The 18,076-nt window shown below is 43.0% G+C and overlaps 1 protein-coding gene across 3 annotated transcripts in view; it reads right to left on the bottom strand.

Annotated features, from left to right (window-relative positions):
• Positions 1 to 18,076, bottom strand: part of PPP3R1 (protein phosphatase 3 regulatory subunit B, alpha) — a 57,602-nt gene that overhangs the window by 28,346 nt on the left and 11,180 nt on the right. The gene's annotated exons all lie outside the window — the stretch shown is intronic.

Raw genomic sequence — 18,076 nt, forward strand, 5'->3', positions numbered from 1 at the left:
GATCAGATGTCCCTTTGTGACGTGAAACTTTTTCACTCCCTTCTAGTGGTAATGGCAAGTGCCATCAAGTCACAGCTGATTTATGGCAACCACATAGGGTTTTCAGGGCAAGAGACATATAAAGGTGCTTTGCCAGTGCTTGCCTTGGAGCCCTGGACTTCCTTGGTGATCGCCCATCCATTTACTAGCCATGGCTGACCAGGCTTAGCTTCTGAGATCTGACGAGATCAGGCGAGCCTGTGCTATCCAGGTTGAGGATGTTAACCAATCTCTTCTACTACTACAGCTCAAGATACCTTCCCAAATGCTCCTTTTGGAAGTCCCATTCCCTAGGAATAGCACTGGAGAAGCACTGGGGTCTGCACTAAGACAGCAGAGGCAAAAAAGTAACTTAGAGAAATCCTGTCCAGTGAAATACTCTGTTGGATCCCAGCCACTGTCTTTTCCCTCGTCTTTTGAGAATTTATACCATAACTTCCCCTTCCCATCCTGTTACAATAATGTAGACACAAAAATGCTGTACCATATGGACTAGTCAGCAGCAGTTTGTGCTTGAAGATATACTGCTTCATGAGGTCTTTCAATGGTGTTTATAGTTAAAAGTTCTATTAATGGCATGCAGCCACTTAGTTGTCCTTTAAGCATTCCACAATTCTCTGGAACGTTCCAGTCTTGCCCTGCCTACCCATAATCCCTGTATAATAATGGAAGTAACTACTTGTTGAATAGATTAGGTATTTGTTTCAAAATGGTTATTCTTAGGTCCTTTTCATAGTGGGTTTTTAAAACTCACACAGGCTCCTGAAGGCAAATTGATTTTTTTAAAGGTTTCCTACTTGCAAAGTTTCCTACTTTTCAGCCCTGGCCCTGATCTGGTGGAGTGAGCTTCCGGAAGAGCTTAGAGCCCTGACAGAGCTCTTCTGCCAAGCATCTGATTGAGGCCAGGCCAGCAAGATTGGGTCCCTCCCTATATAGGCCCCTGTAGAGTCCTGTACAGGCATACCTTCTGGTTAAATGGGCAGGGGCACCTCTCCCAAGTACAATGGTGGATAATGGGGACCAGTGTGCCCTGGCATTATAGGCTGCAGTCGGGGTAGGCATATAGATTATTTTACCTGCCACTGAGGACAACTGTAGTTTCTGTTTTATGGGGTTGTATTCTTTTATTGTAAACTGCCACGAGCCGGACTGGTTTCAGGAGTGGCAGTGGATAAATCCAACAAATAAACGAACAAACAAGCAAACAAAATTATCTAGCAAACCAAAATGGGTTCTCCATTGATTGTTATCAAGGGAACCCTGTGGTAGAAACACCTACAAAACATTTTTTGTTGCAGCTTTTGACAACAGTATAAGGAACTCTTACACTTCATGAATAATGCATTATTTCATGTTCTGCATACAGGTTAATTATATTGTGTTTACATAGAGAAGAGTTTTTTCAAACATTGTTCATAAGGTAGGCAGTTTTGTATTTTTGATTCTCATTTTGTACTATTTGAGTTTTTGTGGTTTATTTCTAATCTGTATGTACTATTACACTGGAAAGCCCCTGAATAAGACGTTGTTAAAAACGAGTTTATTTCCTCCGGGGTTTGTTTTGCCTGTTTGCTTTGCACCACATTGAGGCATTAAAGAAGATTAGTTTTTTGCATTTTTGCCATCACTAGCCTGTTGTTTTCCCTGAAAAAGCCAACAGGGTTGAAAGACCCATACATAATGTCCACATAATTGTCCAAATAAGTATGGAATTGAAAGAGCTTAATTTTAACCAAGCCTCAGTCTCCAGTCCTTGGTTTACTACCGAAACTCAGTGATAAAAGTTGAAACCCCCAGAAACACTTTTATTACCCCCAAATATTAACCATCCGGTAGAAATCTGATTACTTTGCAAACAGTGCAATGCTCTGTAGTGTTACAGCGGTTCAGGCTCATTGATTTCAATGGACTTGGACAGGAGTAACTGCAAAGGTTCGCATTGTAAGTGATGTGATGAAGCAGCACAGCATTCTTTTTATCAGCAGTCACCCTTTAAAAAAAAATCACTCTTCTATTGAAATGACCAGTCAAGCAAACATGAAGGCACACTTGAGGTTTTGCCTAATGCTATGCTTGCCGAGTTCATAGCTTGCTCATCAGGAAACCGCTGGCGAAGCCAAAGGCACAAGCCCACTTGGTGGGCAGAAGAATGTGAGCTCACAGAGTGCTTCAGAGCATGGAAGTGAAGCTCAGTACGTATCGTCATTTCCCCCTCTCCCAAGTCAGGAAGTTCACACATGTGCACTACACACACACCACACCACATTTCACTGGAAGATATTAATGACCTATAAGCAGAAGCTTCATACCTCATGAACAAGAGAGACATACAATACAGCTTATTTTAATGCAGCCTGGGGAAGGCACTGGCAAACCACCCCGTATTGAGTCTGCCATGAAAAGGCTAGAGGGCATCAGCCCAAGGTGACCTGGTGCACGCACAGGGGATACCTTTACCTTTAGAATCTATGGGGTACATGATTCTCCTTCGGCAGTGGAGAAAAGAATATATGTAACAAATTTACTCCTTCATCAAGTGACTCTAGCTATGTAGCAGCCACAGTGTGAACCTATTTTTGACACAGAGAATACATAGGGTTGGAGTCAGAGCAGAAATGCAAAGGCATTTGGGGACATGATCTCCCTGCCCTCCTCCAGCCATCTCCAGAATGCTCCAAAAAGCTGATGCCAGAGGTCATAGGACTCAGGTGGACAAGAACTCACACTGCCAGATAGGCTGCACCAAGATAAAATGATGGAACCTAGCAAAATCACCAGCTTCTGTTAAGAAATTGGCTTTCCTATGTTTTCAACTATGGTTCAGGCATATGGTCTAGTAAAATAGCCTGGAAAAGAGGCCTTGCAAAAGGAAGAGTTTTCCTCCGTAGCAAAGCAAGCTGTGATTCAGAGACATAGATGAGAAGGGAGGTAGCCCAGCTGCAGATCATTCCATTAGGCCTAGTAACTCCAAAGACATGAGAGAGGTGCTTTCCATCTTGTTATTGCCTATACATGGTTGGGAGATCAGTATTTGTTCATTTGAATCTGCGGAGTGTCTGGTTATTTGACAAGTCTCTCTAATTGGTCAGATCATCACCTCAGCAACAAGTATGCTGGTTAGGTTATATCATTTCCCCCACACCTGACTGGCTAATTAGAATCTGGCCAACAATGGGTATGGGCCTGGGCCATTAATTAAAGGATTTCATTCTAGTTCTTTGCTTTACACCACTGCTGCAAACCATCGGGCTACCAGCCATGTGATGGCTAGGGTCAATAGAGTCCATTATGCCATTGTTACAAGCCATGGCTGCAAGGCATTGTGGATGGTGGTATATGCCATGGTGTTGCTGACCAGTTGTATTGGGCCCCAGGGCACTGCTTTACCCATTTATTGTGACTGGCCTTGTGCTTGCATTAGCCTGGGTGGTGTCTTGCTTGATGTGTCTTACTAACTTGAAATCTTCCCTTGGGCTCTGAAGATTAGAATCCTGAACACCAACCTCAGTTGAGTAATATCTGAAAATCTTGAAAGACCCTACAGGATTTACAAAAGTGCTTAGATATACTTAATTATATCTTTATCTTCACCATTCACTGATCGGTTTTGATTATTTCTGCACAATTTAAAATAAATCACTTTGATTATGTTTTGTTGAGTTTGAATTCAGCAGGCTGCAATCTAATTCAATACTTTAGCCATCACTGGCTACAATTACCAGAGTAATTGTTTGTGAAACTCACCTTGAAAGTTTCCTACCCTGCAAGGATGACTTCCTTAACATTATGGTTTCTGAAGGGGACTTGCAGTAGCAGCAGCTTGAGGTGTGAGAACTCACACTTTAGCCCTTTTTGGTTGGTTGTTTTGCTTTGACCAACCTCCATTTTCAGACAACAGCCCCAGTTTGGCAGGTGGGACTTGAAGTTCTGTGAAAGCTGCCTCTTCATCTTTTGACAGAAGTTTGGGATTTCACCTGGCTACCCCTCCTCCTTGCAGCTTCCCACATGGTGGCTTTTTTGCCTACTCTGGTCCTCCTCTCAATCTCCAGCATCATCTTTTTCAGAATTGGCTGGGGAAGTGTGTGGCAGGAATGGTTCACATTAGCATAATTCCCAGAGCATGATGTTGGATCTGATCAATTATGTTTTCAAAGCCATACAGCAAGATAGTAAAATTTTGCTCCTAAAACAGTGCAGTTAAAATCAGTAACAAGAAGCAGAGGAGTTGATTCTTATAGACTGATTATGCCCAAGGCACGTAATCCAGGGTTGCAACAGCAGGGCAGCCCCGATTGCACACGACGCTGCCACCATCCCAGCCCCGGCCAGTCACAGCACCCCGGAAGTCCCACAGTAAGGGAACGCAGAATCTTCCGCATTCCCTGGGATGCTGTGGGCGCCAGTGGGGGCTAAGTCGGGCTGGTGCCATGCATAATCAGCAGGGACACCGCACGCCCCTGTCAGCTTTGTGGAGCTGGCTAGGCAGTCCCTCCACCCCCACCTCCATCATGCAGTGGGGGCTTCATGCCCCCCCTGTTCCCCCCCTCCTCACTGCTGCCTCTGAGCAGCATACCAGACTTTCCAGCCCAGCGTTTTGTGTACGCACACTACACCAGGGCAGTCTGCCTATGGAAACACTGGGGCATGCTGTCCCAATGCAATGGCCAGCAGCAGCCTGCCGTGGCTATTGCCGTATATAATGGGTCATATGCCACTTTTCTCTACCCGAAGTAGTCTCAAAGCAGCTTAAAGTCACCTTCCCTTTTCTCTCACCATAACAGACACACTGTGAGGTAAGTGAGGCTGAGAGAGCTCTGATATTACTGCTTGGTCAGAACAGCTTTATCAGTGCTGTGGCAAGCCCAAGGTCACCCAGCTGGTTGTATATGGGGGAGCGCAGAATCAAACCCGGCTCACCAGATTAGAAGTCCACACTCCTAACCACTATACCAAGCTGGCTCAGAAAGCACTACTCTTATAACAATATTATTTTTAAAGCAAGTATTCAAGCTTTCAAGAGTGACAAAAAGACGGGATAACATAGCTTCCAAAGATTTTTAAGATTCATGAAAAAATTGCCACAGGCCTATAAAAATGATATCTAACTGTCCCACTGTAAAAGACCATATACTTCCTCCAACAGCTAGGCTATAGAGAAACATCCTAGCAGCTGTCAGAAAAGCCAGCTCCAAACTATCTAAACTGTTGATGGTGCTGGAAAATGCCATCAAGTTGCAGGCAACTCATGCCAATCCTGTAGGCACTTTATCACAAGACATGAGGAGAGACAGCTTGCCTGCCTTTGAGTAACAAACTTGGACCTCCTTGGTAGTCTTCCATACAAGTACTATCCAGGGATGACCCTCCTTCTTCCAAGATCTTAGCCATAATTTTACATTTATCTGTCTTCTATCTTAGAACTCAAGTCAGTGTATACAAGGTTCCCTGAAATACTCCTAGTCAAGCACAAATCATTCCTACATGAGTTCAGTTTCATCCTGGATCTAGTATATATGCCTACAGGCTATCATAGAAAACACTGTCAGCAACCTTCCTCCACATCTCCTGTTTCCAACTGCATGCACTCTTTCTAAACAAACGTTTAGCCTGGTCTGTGGTGTCTACTTAAAATGTAACATGGAATTTGTTTGTGTCCTTATAGCCAGCTCTTTTGCAAAATGCCTCTGAACAGATGTGATGTGGGATGGATACCGTGACATTAGCATGGGACTTCCAGCCATCACCATGTTTTGATTGATACTTTGCACACACAGGTAATGTAGGAGTATCAACAAGCATCATTATGACTGGTGAGAAGCAGTGAGTTACCAGGAACACCGTGGGAGTGGCTGTTATTGTTACATTAGCTTTCATTTTCAGTGGTGTTCTTATGCTTTTGATAATACTGCTGGGAGAACACAAAATCAGAACTAGGGCAAGCACCAAGGTGGCAGCTACCAGCATAGCAAGACAATTGCCTGAAGCCAAACCAGCGTTACTAATTTGAGCTAAAGTTCGAACATAGCCTAATGTCTCTTTGGGAGTGGGAATGGTTATTACAAAACAAAGTTCAAGAAGGCTAACTGCTTAAGGGAATTCTACACACAAATGATGTATCCAACACTCCACATAAGTTAGTCTATGGCATCGCTCTTGATTGTCTCTTTTCACATCTGTAGAATCTAGTTAGAACTAATCAATGGCTATATTTTGGGTTTAGTGGGAGCTCCCCAATCCCCATACCAAATTATATTGAGTCTTTAATACAGTCTATCTCAACTTCTTTACCACTGAGAAACTCCTGAAACATTCATCAGGCTCCGAGAAACCCTAGAAGTGGCGAAATCATGCAGAACATCATTGGCAAGCATAGTTGTATACATGCCAAATGGAGGTCCTTTCTTTTCCCACCTCCTCCAGGCCCATCACTGACCATTTGGGGGTGAATCAGCATCATATATGGTCATATCACCTGATAAATGTTTAACAAATTTATTAAATATATTAAAAATTAATTAACTCCCACCCATTTGGGAAATCCTTCAAGGACCATGAAAACCCGCCAGTTTCACAAACCCACCATTGACAAAGCTTACTTTAATAGGTATGTTAAGTGGAATAGTTACAGCAGACTGTCGTGCTATAAAATGAAAGACAACCTAAAGGTATTTTCTTCTGCATCTCAATTGTTACAGAACCATTATAATCTCTTCCACTACCCATACAGTCAACAAGAAAGCATCTAATCCACACCAGGCAGAGAAGCAGTAAAGCCAGGTCATCCATATACAAGACAAAGGTTTCTGCATGCTCTGACAACTCTCCCAGCTATGGGGAAAGCATATTACTTTGTGACTTTTTAAAAACAAATATTTATTTATAATTTGATTTATATCCCACCTCTTTTGATTGAGTCATCTCAAGGCAGCATACAAGAAAATGGTAAAATAATGTACCCCATAAAACTCCTTAAAATATTAAAACCCACAATTTCCACACAACTAACCATAACTGTAATTCAACAGATGGCAGTAAAAGTCAACAATTTCCCTCTATTCTAGTCAGCTATTCCAACCTTCCACTGCATCCACATAGAACTGATCTCACTCAAGGCCTCAGATCTTCTGCGCCGAATGTACAGCACTTAGCATTGGGCGGGAACCCAGTACGTACCTCCGGGCAACCCCTGGCCTCAACCAAATGCCTGGTGAAAGAATTCTGTCTTTCAGGCCCTGCGGAACCTTGGTAGCTCTGTTAGGGCCCTTAGATTTTCTGGGGATTCATTCCACCAGGTTGGGACCAGAACCAAAAACGCCCTGGCCTTGGTCTATGCCAGGCGAATGTCCTCGAGCCCAGGGCAACCAGCAGATTCATACCCACAGAGTGAAAAGCCCTGAGGGGAGCATAAGCAGATAAGTGGTCCCTCAGATAGGTAGGACCCCATCCACATTTAGCCTTAAAGTTCAAAACAAAAAACTTGATCTAGAAGCAAACCAGTAACCAGTGCAGTTGGTTTAGAACAAGCTAGATGTGGGCCCTCAAAGATGCCCTAGTGAGGACCCTTGCAGCTGCGCTCTGTATCAGTTGCAGTTTCTAGGTCAGGGACAAGTGTAGGAATATGTAGAATAAGTTACAGAAGTCTAATCTGTAAGTGGCTGTTACATGGATCACTGTGACCAAGTGTTCGGAGCACAGGAAGGGCGCTAGTAGCTGTGCTTGGCGTAGATGGAAAAACTCCATCTGGGCTACATTCACGATCTCCATGGAAAGGGAGGCATCAAAGACCACGCTCCAAATTCCTGGCTGCTGGTGCAAGTGTTAATTATGGCATGGGAGGTGTGCTGCCTGTTCCTATCCCTTCCAACTCAGCCACGGGACCTCCGTCTTGGAGGGGTTAAGTTTCAGACGACTCTGCCTGAGCCATCCAGTCACTGCTCCCAAACAACTGGCAAATGTATATGGGGAGCAGTCCATCCATCCAACAGAAGGTAAAGCTGATGGTCATTGGTGGGCACATATAGATGTTAAAAAGTATTGAGAGTATCACCTCCTATGGCACCTCACACAGAAGTGCCAAGGGATTCAACAATTTTTCCCCACTGCAACCCTGTGTCCGATTCTGGAGAAAAGAGACCAGCCATTTCAGCATAATCCCCCTAATCCCGGTCACAGCAAGGTGGTGGGCCAACAACTCGTGGTCAACCACATCAAATGCAACTGACAGATCTATAAGAACAAGGATGGCTGAACCACCCGGTCCAGCTTGTGCCGGATATCATCCTTTAGGACAACCAGCATAGTCTCTACCACGTGGCCAGGATGGAAGCCAGACTAGTATGGATCTAGGGCCGATATAAGAATATTCACTGCCACATATGAGACATGGAACATTATGGGAAACTGACATCAGTTACAGAAAAGTGGGGAAAATAACACAAATAGAGAGAGAAGTTAGCCTGCTAAAGTACATAAGAACATGCAGCGTCCTGGGGAGGAAGCCTGATAAATTTTCTCCTGATGCAAATAATTTATGCTGCCACAATCCCCACATTGTCTTAAAGCTTAATCTCTCCAATATCAGACTTTGCGGTCCAAGGCTTGGCATGGAACAACAGAATCATCTACATACAACAAAAAGGATTCTACTTATCCAGGATACTTATAGAAAAGGGGTTGTTGTTATTATTATTATTATTTATTTCCTGCCACGCTCAGCGAAGCTGGTTAATGGTGGATTGTAACTTGTTACATTTTGTTCATAAATTAAAGGGGGGGGAGACTTAAAAATAGCCCAGTAAGCACCAAGCTTCCTCAATGTATTCGGAATAACACACATAATAGCCTCAATGCTATCTGTCTTAATGGATAAATGCACTGAGACATATGCTTCCTAATCCAAACTCCCCTTCCCCAGCAATCAAAAATGCTGCAAACATTTAAGGGCTTTGATCACCTTGAGAACTTAAAAACTGAAGTGAATTTACATCCATAATATTGCATCACTATGAAGAATTCTCAGTTGAGAGGAGGACAGACCACAATAATTCATAGCACCGCTAATCAGAGTTTGGGAATACATGTAATGAAGCTGTGCATTCCACACAGCAGTCACAACTGTATACCACAGGATGGAAAAGATAAATATGTCCCCATTGTGTTATTACGGACTATAGCAGGTGTGTCAATAAAGGAATTCTGATCTGATCTGATAATTTGTATTGTTATGCTTAGATTTACAACTGGAAATTTACATTTTTAGAAGGGTATGCAAGTTGGCAAGCAAAATTTGGAAATTTGGAAAGATTAAATTGTAGTTCTAGGCAGAGTCTGCACTTACTTTCTTTATTCCATTGTCAATCCTGTTGAATTCAGATCGCTTTGAACTCGGGTCTTCCTCTCTCCCCCCCCCCATTGAAACAGGAAAGTCTTCTGCATGTGGTTAAGGTAGTTCAGAAGGGGGGGAGCCAAGCCTCTTTCTTGTTTTTCTTGAAGGGGAGGGGGGATAGGAGCCAGGCAGGGAGCCTCTTTCTTTTCTTGGAGGGGTGGGGGAGAAGATCGAAAAAGACAGAGGAGGGAGGAAAAATCCAGGACTGACAGAAGTTGAGAGAAATTAGGGGCTTCTCCTTTAAGGCAAGCATGTCACATGACCAGGTGTAGCCTATCAGAGGTTCTCTACCACGGAGCTTTCTTTCCCAATCCGGATATTGAGGATTAAAAGCACTCTAAGATATCGCACAATAAGGGTAGGGTCACTCCGGATCAATTCTTGCTGCAGAAGGAAAATTTAAATTGTCCCAAATCGAAACGGAAATCGCATTCTGTGTAGAGGGCAGGGACTGAATCCATCTGGGGTTGGAATAAAAGCTCCGTGCAGTTTACACCCTAGTCTGCCTTTCTTAAACGTTCACTTACGTGGCTCACCAAAAAGGAAATAAATGGAAAAGAACAGGTATTACAATCCTTCTATATCATATTCAGTAGAATTTACCTGCAGCTGAGATCAGAAATCCACTCTAAATATCAACATTCAATGATCCAAGAGGTGCTCTTTGAAACACAGACCCAGTATTGGCAGTTGTGACCAAACCGTGGCATCCCAGATGTCCATGGAGTACAACTCCTACGAGCCCCTGCTAATACAGGCTGGAGAGCCATTTTGGTCATCCCTGCAGTATGGTGCTGTGGTTACAGTGGCAGACTGGGAGCAGAAAGACTCAGGTTCAAATCCCTGCTCTACCATCAAGGCTTGCTTGGTGACCTTCGGGTCTGTCTGTCTGATTTTATATACCACATTCCCCTAAGGTTCAGAGTGGTTCACATGGAATGAAAACAAGAATACATCAAACTCAGTGACTATACTGAATGAAAGGCAATAGTAATAATAATAACAATAAATAATACACAGAGAAAATAACATTCTAACAGAGTAAACAATCTAACAGACCCATGGTTGGTTAATACTAAGGAAAATAATTTTCAAAAGAACTCAAGAGACTAGTTTTGTACCAAAGCTCTCTGTAGAGTTTATGCTATCACTAGTCAGCCATTTCCTAAACATATGCTTGCAGTCCGCATGGAACAAGGAAGGAAATCCATTCCTCGCCCTCCATGATCAGCAACAAAGGGGTTTACAGCAAAGCCACTATGGTGTTAACAGATAAACATGAGATCAACAGAGGCTTAGGTTATTCAAGCTCAGCCATGAACTACTTGTTTTAGAACAAGTCACCATCTCTCAGCCTACCACATAGGCATGTTGTGCTCATTAAATTAGGATTAAGCATAACAGGGTCATATCAATGAGAGCCAGTTTGGTGTAGTGGTTAGGAGTGTGGACTTCTAATCTGGCATGCCGGGTTCGATTCTACGCTCCCCCACATGCAACCAGCTGGGTGACCTTGGGCTCGCCACGGCACTGATAAAACTGTTCTGACCGAGCAGTGATATCAGGGCTCTCTCAGCCTCACCCACCCCACAGGGTGTCTGTTGTGGGGAGAGGAATGGGAAGGCGACTGTAAGCCGCTTTGAGCCTCCTTTGGGTAGGGAAAAGCGGCATATAAGAACCAACTCTTCTTCTTCTTCTTCTTCAAGACCCTGTTCACATGTTTCCTGTTCTCATGCTTTTGCTATGGGATGTTTCCTTGACCTGTTTATATCCTGCTTTAACTGTATTCATATAGCCTAGAATACTGGGAGAATTCAATTCCTTTGATCTTGCGATTCTGATGTATCTGTGAGAAATCCCTTTGTAGTGTCTAAACTGTTGCATGAACTTTTGATTGGGAAATATTGTCCATGCTTGGCACCTCATCTAGCATGCCAAATTTCAAATTAGGGAGAGGAGATTTTGAGAAAGCTCATAATCTGCTTGAAGGAAACATCTTGCTCTCTGGTATTTTCTTCAATAAAGAGATTTCTTTCAACAAGATAGTCTGCTTATCGGGAATTCAACAGCAGTTTGACAGCTTAGCAGTTGAGGGATTCATGCTAATATCTTTGCTGCACCAAATCCACGTGAAATAAATAAACCTCTTCAACCCCAGATTAATAATGTTTACATGCATCATTTAAACAGACACCCATTTTTGTTTGTTTTGTTGAGTACATTACAAACTGCTTCTCATATGCCCAATGAATCTGTAGCTCATATCACTTCTGATATTATGTCAAGGTGCAAAAAGCCAGGTGGGAGTTGCTCATTCATCTGCTCTCTTCACTAGGTCCTAATTTCCTAACAAACTGAATACATGGTTTCCTGCAAAACAGCTAAACAGTCAACTTGGCCTAAAAATGTAACAATCTGAATACATGCTTTCCTGCAAAACAGCTAAATCAAACAACTTGGAAAAGATGCTTTTGCTTAAAGAACACTGCTTCATAAATTATGGCTCTATATCTCATTTCTACTAGCTTTAGAAACGGTACCAGTGCTTAATGGTAAAACAAAAAAGAGTCCTAGTACAAAACCTCTCAGAATGACCCTTCTTGTGAGTAACCAATGGTCTTTCTCCCTCTGAAGCACATCTGAAAAATGGGTCCTTCCAGAACAATGATCTAAATCCCAGTTGGGACAACATCCTTCAGGTTCTGCAACACTCTTCTACCAAATACTGCATCTGCACAACTGTAAGCATTAATTTTATAATGCCTAGTAATTGTTCAGAGCAACAACCAGGTCAATGCCCTACATAAACTCTTGCTGCAATGTTGCTGTGAATCACGTCTTGAAAGTGAATTACTCCCAAGTAAATTACCCAAACCTCCAGAATGTTGATGGAGAGAAACAACTCTTGAGTGGACCAGATGCCTTGCCTTTGTCTGATTATGATCTATCTTTGGAGGCTGGCATCAGTAAACATTTGCATTTCCAGAAGTACAGGCAGGATTTCAAAGAGGCAGAGGAACTAGAGATCAAATTCACAACATACACTAGGTCATGGAGAAAGCTTGGGAGTTCCAGAAAAACATCTACTTCTGCTTCATTGACTATGCTAAAGCCTTTGATTGTGTGGAGCACAACAAATTGTGGCAAGTTCTTAAAGAGATGGGAATACCAGAGCATCTTATCTGTCTCTTGAGAAACCTATATGCAGGTCAAAAAGCAACAGTGAGAACCGGGCATGGAATCACTGATTGGTTCAAAATTGAGAAAGGAGTTCGGCAAGGCTGTATACTGTCACCTTGCCTATTTTACTTGTATGCGGAGCACATCATGAGAAAGACGGGGTTAGATGAGTCACAAATTGGGATTAAGATTGCAGGGAGAAATATCAACCACCTCAGATATGCAGATGATGCCACTCTAATGGCAGAAAGCGAAGAGGAACTAAAGAGCCTCTTGATACAGGTGAAGTAGGAGAGTGCAAAAGTTGGCTTGAAACTCAACATCAAGAAAACAAAGATCATGGCATCCGGCCCTCTCAATTCCTGGCAAATAGATGGGGAAGAAATGGAGGTAGTGACAGATTTTATTTTCCTGGACTCCAAGATCACTGCAGATGGGGACTGCAGCAAAGAAATTAAAAGACGCTGGCTCCTGGGGAGGAAAGCTATGGCAAATCTAGACAGCATCCTAAAAAGCAGAGACATCACCCTCCCAACAAAAGTGCATCTAGTCAAGGCTATGTTCTTCCCAGTTGCAACGTATGGCTGTGAAAGTTGGACCATAAGGAAGGCCGAGCATCAAAGAATTGAGGCTTTTGAACTCTGGTGCTTGGAGAAGACTTTTGCGAGTCCCTTGGACTGCAAGGTGAAAAAAACGGTCAGTCCTAGAGGAGATCAGCCCTGACTGCTCCTTAGAAGGCCAGATCCTGGAGATGAAACTAAAATACTTTGGCCACCTCATGAGAAGGAATACTGGGACCGATTGAGGGCAAAAGAAGGGGACAACAGAGAATGAGGTGGCTGGATGGAGTCACTGAAGCAGTCGGTGCGAAATTAAATGGACTCCAGGGAATGGTACAGGACAGGAAGGCTTGGAGGATCATTGTTCATGGGGTTGTGATGGGTCGGACATGACTTCGCACCTAATAACACCAACAACATTGAATCACTTGCAAGGTTGTTTCCCTTTTTAACATATTTCTTGAGAGGGGCAATGTAAGAAATCAATCTAATGGAATAATCTCAAACTTCATTTGTAACATTGCACAACTGTGTCTGTGGCCCACCCATCTACCAATGGAATGCTTCAAAGACCATTGACTGGAACAATTGCCCTCCCACCAACAGTAACAAATCATGGTCTGACCTGCTTGCTGGAATCACAGTCAGCCTTGTTCCGTCTGATGGGCCTGGGTCTGGAGAATTTAGAGAAGAACTCCTAAGCTATGCTTTCAAGGCAAGAACAAAAACTGGAGGCAGGGCTGCTTCACTAAGGCCCAGTATGCACGGCCGCCAAAACGGCGATTTCGGGTCACATGAAAAATGCGGAGGGGGAAGACGCGAAGCACACCGGTTATGCACGGGAGGGGGCGCGACGGCGGCAAAACCCGGAGTAACTGATTATGCACGTGGCGATCCCTGCGCCGCTTCTGGTTGCGCCCCGGTCACCCGGAAGCTGCGCTTTCTTCCGCGTTTCGCTGACGCGGCTTTTTCAGTGGCATGTATCGAAGCTGCGGCCGGTTGCAGCCGGCTCCATGCGTTATCAGTGATTTTAGTCGCCGCCATCCCACCCTGAATGTGCGTTATTCCCCCCGTGCATAATGAGTCTAAAGGAAGCAGGGAGAAGAGGGAGAAGTTTCTGTTCCTACCTCCCTGGAAGAGCAGTGGAAAAATCCATTTTTCAGATGTCCTTTGCCTTAAAGGGAAAAACAGTCTTTCTTCGTTTTGTTCCAGCTACAAGCAGCAATGACCAGTTACTAAAATATGTGGCAATATTTCCATGAACAAATATTAAAAACAAAATAGTAGCAGTGGTATGTTTTCCTTTACCTTTTTACAACTAAGCACAACTTTGGTTATAATCTGTGATTCCACAGTAGTCAATCAGAGAATCAACAACTCTTACAAGGTACTACTACTTCCCATTATTGCGGTACCATCTACCAATGTCCATAAATTCTCCCCCCATAGAAAATGGAACCAGGGAAGGACTGTGAATTCTTTCGTCAAGGAAAAAATACACCTGAAAATATACTGTAATCCAACTGTATATGCCGAATTACAGTTCATCAGAAGAGCTGTTTTGTACTTGCTTTTTTACTACCTGAAGGAGACTCAAAGCAGTTTACAATTGCCTACCCTTCCTCTCCCCACAATAGGCACCCTGTTAGGTAGATGGGGCTGAGAGAGTTCTGAAAGATTGACTGTTGGGTACTCACCATGAAGGGTTCTTCACCCCTGAAGTTACAGAGGACACCTTAGTGAGTTATTTCGCACTCACTAGGGAGACAGGATCAACTTTTCTTCTGCTTCCTGTCTACTTTTGTATCCTTCACTTGGAAACTGTCATCAACTACCTATAGCTTAAATTACTAATACGTTAACACTGGAGAGAAAAAGCAGTAGGTTCCCTCCATTTTTTTTTTTTTTTTTTTTTTGCAAAGTGAAGAAGCAGAAGAGGATAGAAGTCATAGAACTAACTGAATTTATATACAGGTCTATCCTAGTTGTTGGGAACAAAATGCCAAACTATCCACATAGTTAGTAGTTGAGCCACTTGAACATGTTGTACAATGAGAACAAGCCCAGAGAATATAAAGTATCCTCTGTAACTTCAGGGTAGAGGGACCTTTCATGGTGAGTACTGAACGGTTGTTTCCCCACTGAGCAGAAGAGACCCAAAGTGGGACCTACAAGACCAGTCGCTAGTTGAAGTACTAGTCTTATCAAAGTTGGCATCAGCTGAGCTATAGGCATGAATCCTATAATGCTTTATAAGGGTCAAGATATAGACCAGGGGGCTGCTTTACACACCTGTTCGGCTGTTGCATGAATGGGGGAGTGCTTTAATAACTGCATTACTATCAGTGTATTTGGGAACAGTCTACAGACAACCATCCCCATACGATACAGAGCCACTGGCCAGATTATATGTTAAGAATTTTTTTGTTTAATTAAGTTAAGGTTGATGATAACTTATGTTGTTACTTGGTTATTTCCTAAGTTTTGAATTATACATAAGCCTACTAAATGTATTTAATTACAGGTGTTATACAGGTGATTTGGAATCACTTATATTGATCTAATAGTGAGAGGTAAGGTATTATTTGATAGTTAATTGTATATTTTGATAACTTGGTATGGTACATAAATATTGATTTGTACTTGGGACAAGCACTGAGGAAAAGTGAAAATGGGACACATCTAAAGATTGTTTTTGGTTGGAACCTTCACATTAAATGAAAAGAAAAACAGAGACAAGTGTGTTTAATTCGTATAGCTTCATTCATAGCTTGTATTATTCATAATTTGTATAGCTTCATTCATTGCAAAGACTATATTCCCTGTCATGTAAGGAGTTCATAGTCTGACGAAGAGTGCTTGCACTCGAAAGCTCACACCCTAAATAAATCTTTGTTGGCCTTAAAGGTGCTACTGGACTCATTTTATTGTGCTACTTCAGACGGCTACCCATTTGAACATATTCTGTAAAATAGTGATAGTTACTTAATTGTAAGCCTAAGGGTCAGGTTTACTTTTCTGCTCAGTGTAGAACTACAAGCTGTCCCACTTTTCTTTAGAGTTACCCTGACTGGCAAAAGCGGCATTAGGGCCATATTGCATACAGAATGGGCTGTGATATCCTTGGGAGGCTGTTTGCCTTGTGACTTGTAGGTCTCAACTATACAAAATCTAAGGTACTTCCCTATGGCTACTGCTGTTAAGGTCTTCCCTTGTTTGGAGCAGGAAAAGATATAAACAAGGAGTTGATTTTTCTAAAAAGCTGAGTTCTAAAGAGACAGGCCTTCAGGGTCCTCCTGACGTCTAAATTATGCCACAGGCTTTCCATGGGGTGTGACGGACTGTGATGGACTTGGACAGAATGTAGGTAAGCTAATTTCATGGGAAGAGTGGAAGGTCAAAGAGATCTTTGGCTGAAAGGAAGGGTCAGTTTGGAGAACCACCTTCTCTTCATGAAACACTCAAAGGCATGGTTTTACCGACAAGGCTCCCAACTCTGAAATTCTGTAAGCAGAGGTTACCGCTATCAAAAATATTGTTTTGGGGAAAGAATCATTGGCATTTCACTACCCGGTTCAAAAGGTTCCATTGTGAGTGCCCTGAGAATTGTGTTCAACATCCTGTGGAAGTTGCTTGGCAGTTATTCCCTTAATTTCTTTAACGATATGGGGGTACCTAGAAATGGGAACCCCCCTCGCAAGTTGATAGAATTGTGTTGTGTCGCAACCTGTCTCCTCAAAGTGGCTACCCATAGCCCTCTGGAAGTACCTTCCTGACGCAAGTCCAGAACTAATTCAAATCAGGGGGAAAACAGTCGACCTTTTTTCTATTGCAGCACCTGACAAAGACTTTCCAAGAGGCGTTATATATTCTGGTCACTGAAAGTTTTTGGGATGAAAATTGGGTATCAATGACTTCAGGACTGTACCCCTTCTTACAATGTTTCATTTTATCAGTTTACAAGGAGTCAGTCTGAACCATTCGGGATTTGGGTGCCACATGGGATCTTGTGATAGAAGATCTGGGGATATCAGAAGCTCCAGGGGATCTGCTGTTTACAGTCGAACTAATGTTTATAAATTGGAAACATTCCAGTTGCATATTAAAGGCAGGGTGCGGAAACGCCCTCAGATTTGAAAAGCAGTCCTACATTGCCCTAAGGAAAGCTGTACAAAAGCAGACTACAATACAACATGGAGACCAGATACTTCATTTACAGTAATTGCACATATCTGTCCATCCTTAAGACCACTTGAACATTTTATAGGATTAGGCAATGCAGATACCATGGTCTACTTACAGCTGCAGTGACATAACTAAGCAATTCAATTTTCAGACGCATTCTAGTGTGAGAGTGAAAATCTCCACATGACTGATTAGGAAAACTATGTGACCCCCCCCCCCCAAAAAAAATACCTTGTTTCTCTTCCAGGCTATTAATGTACCACAAATTACTTATTTAAGTAGGTTATTCAGGCAAGTTAGTAAGAATTTATGGGTAACTGAGAACTTTGCAAACCTAGTAAAATGGATTAACACAAATATTCCACCTGGTGGAATGAGCTCCCGAAAGAGCTGAGGGCCCTGCCGGAGTTGTCAGCTTTCCGCAGGGTCTGCAAGACGGAGCTCTTCTGCCAGGCATATGGTTGAGGCCAGGGCAGACTCCCCGTAGTCCAACTCAGGATCCCCTCCAGTAGCTCATTAGTAGCTTATTAGACCTGCTCCCACTCTCACTAAAAGTCCTCGTGCCCACCAGGCTGAACGAGGGAGAATGGGATTGGAGTTGTGACCACTGCTGCCTTTATGATGTTAAGTTTGGGAAATTTTATTGGGGTTTATTGTGTTTAAATGTTTTATGATGTAAACCCGCCGCAAGCCCATTCGGGGAGCAATGGTCTATAAATCGAATGAT

The sequence above is a fragment of the Paroedura picta genome, chromosome 1 (genome assembly GCF_049243985.1).
Source record: "Paroedura picta isolate Pp20150507F chromosome 1, Ppicta_v3.0, whole genome shotgun sequence".
Classification (NCBI taxonomy): domain Eukaryota; kingdom Metazoa; phylum Chordata; class Lepidosauria; order Squamata; family Gekkonidae; genus Paroedura; species Paroedura picta.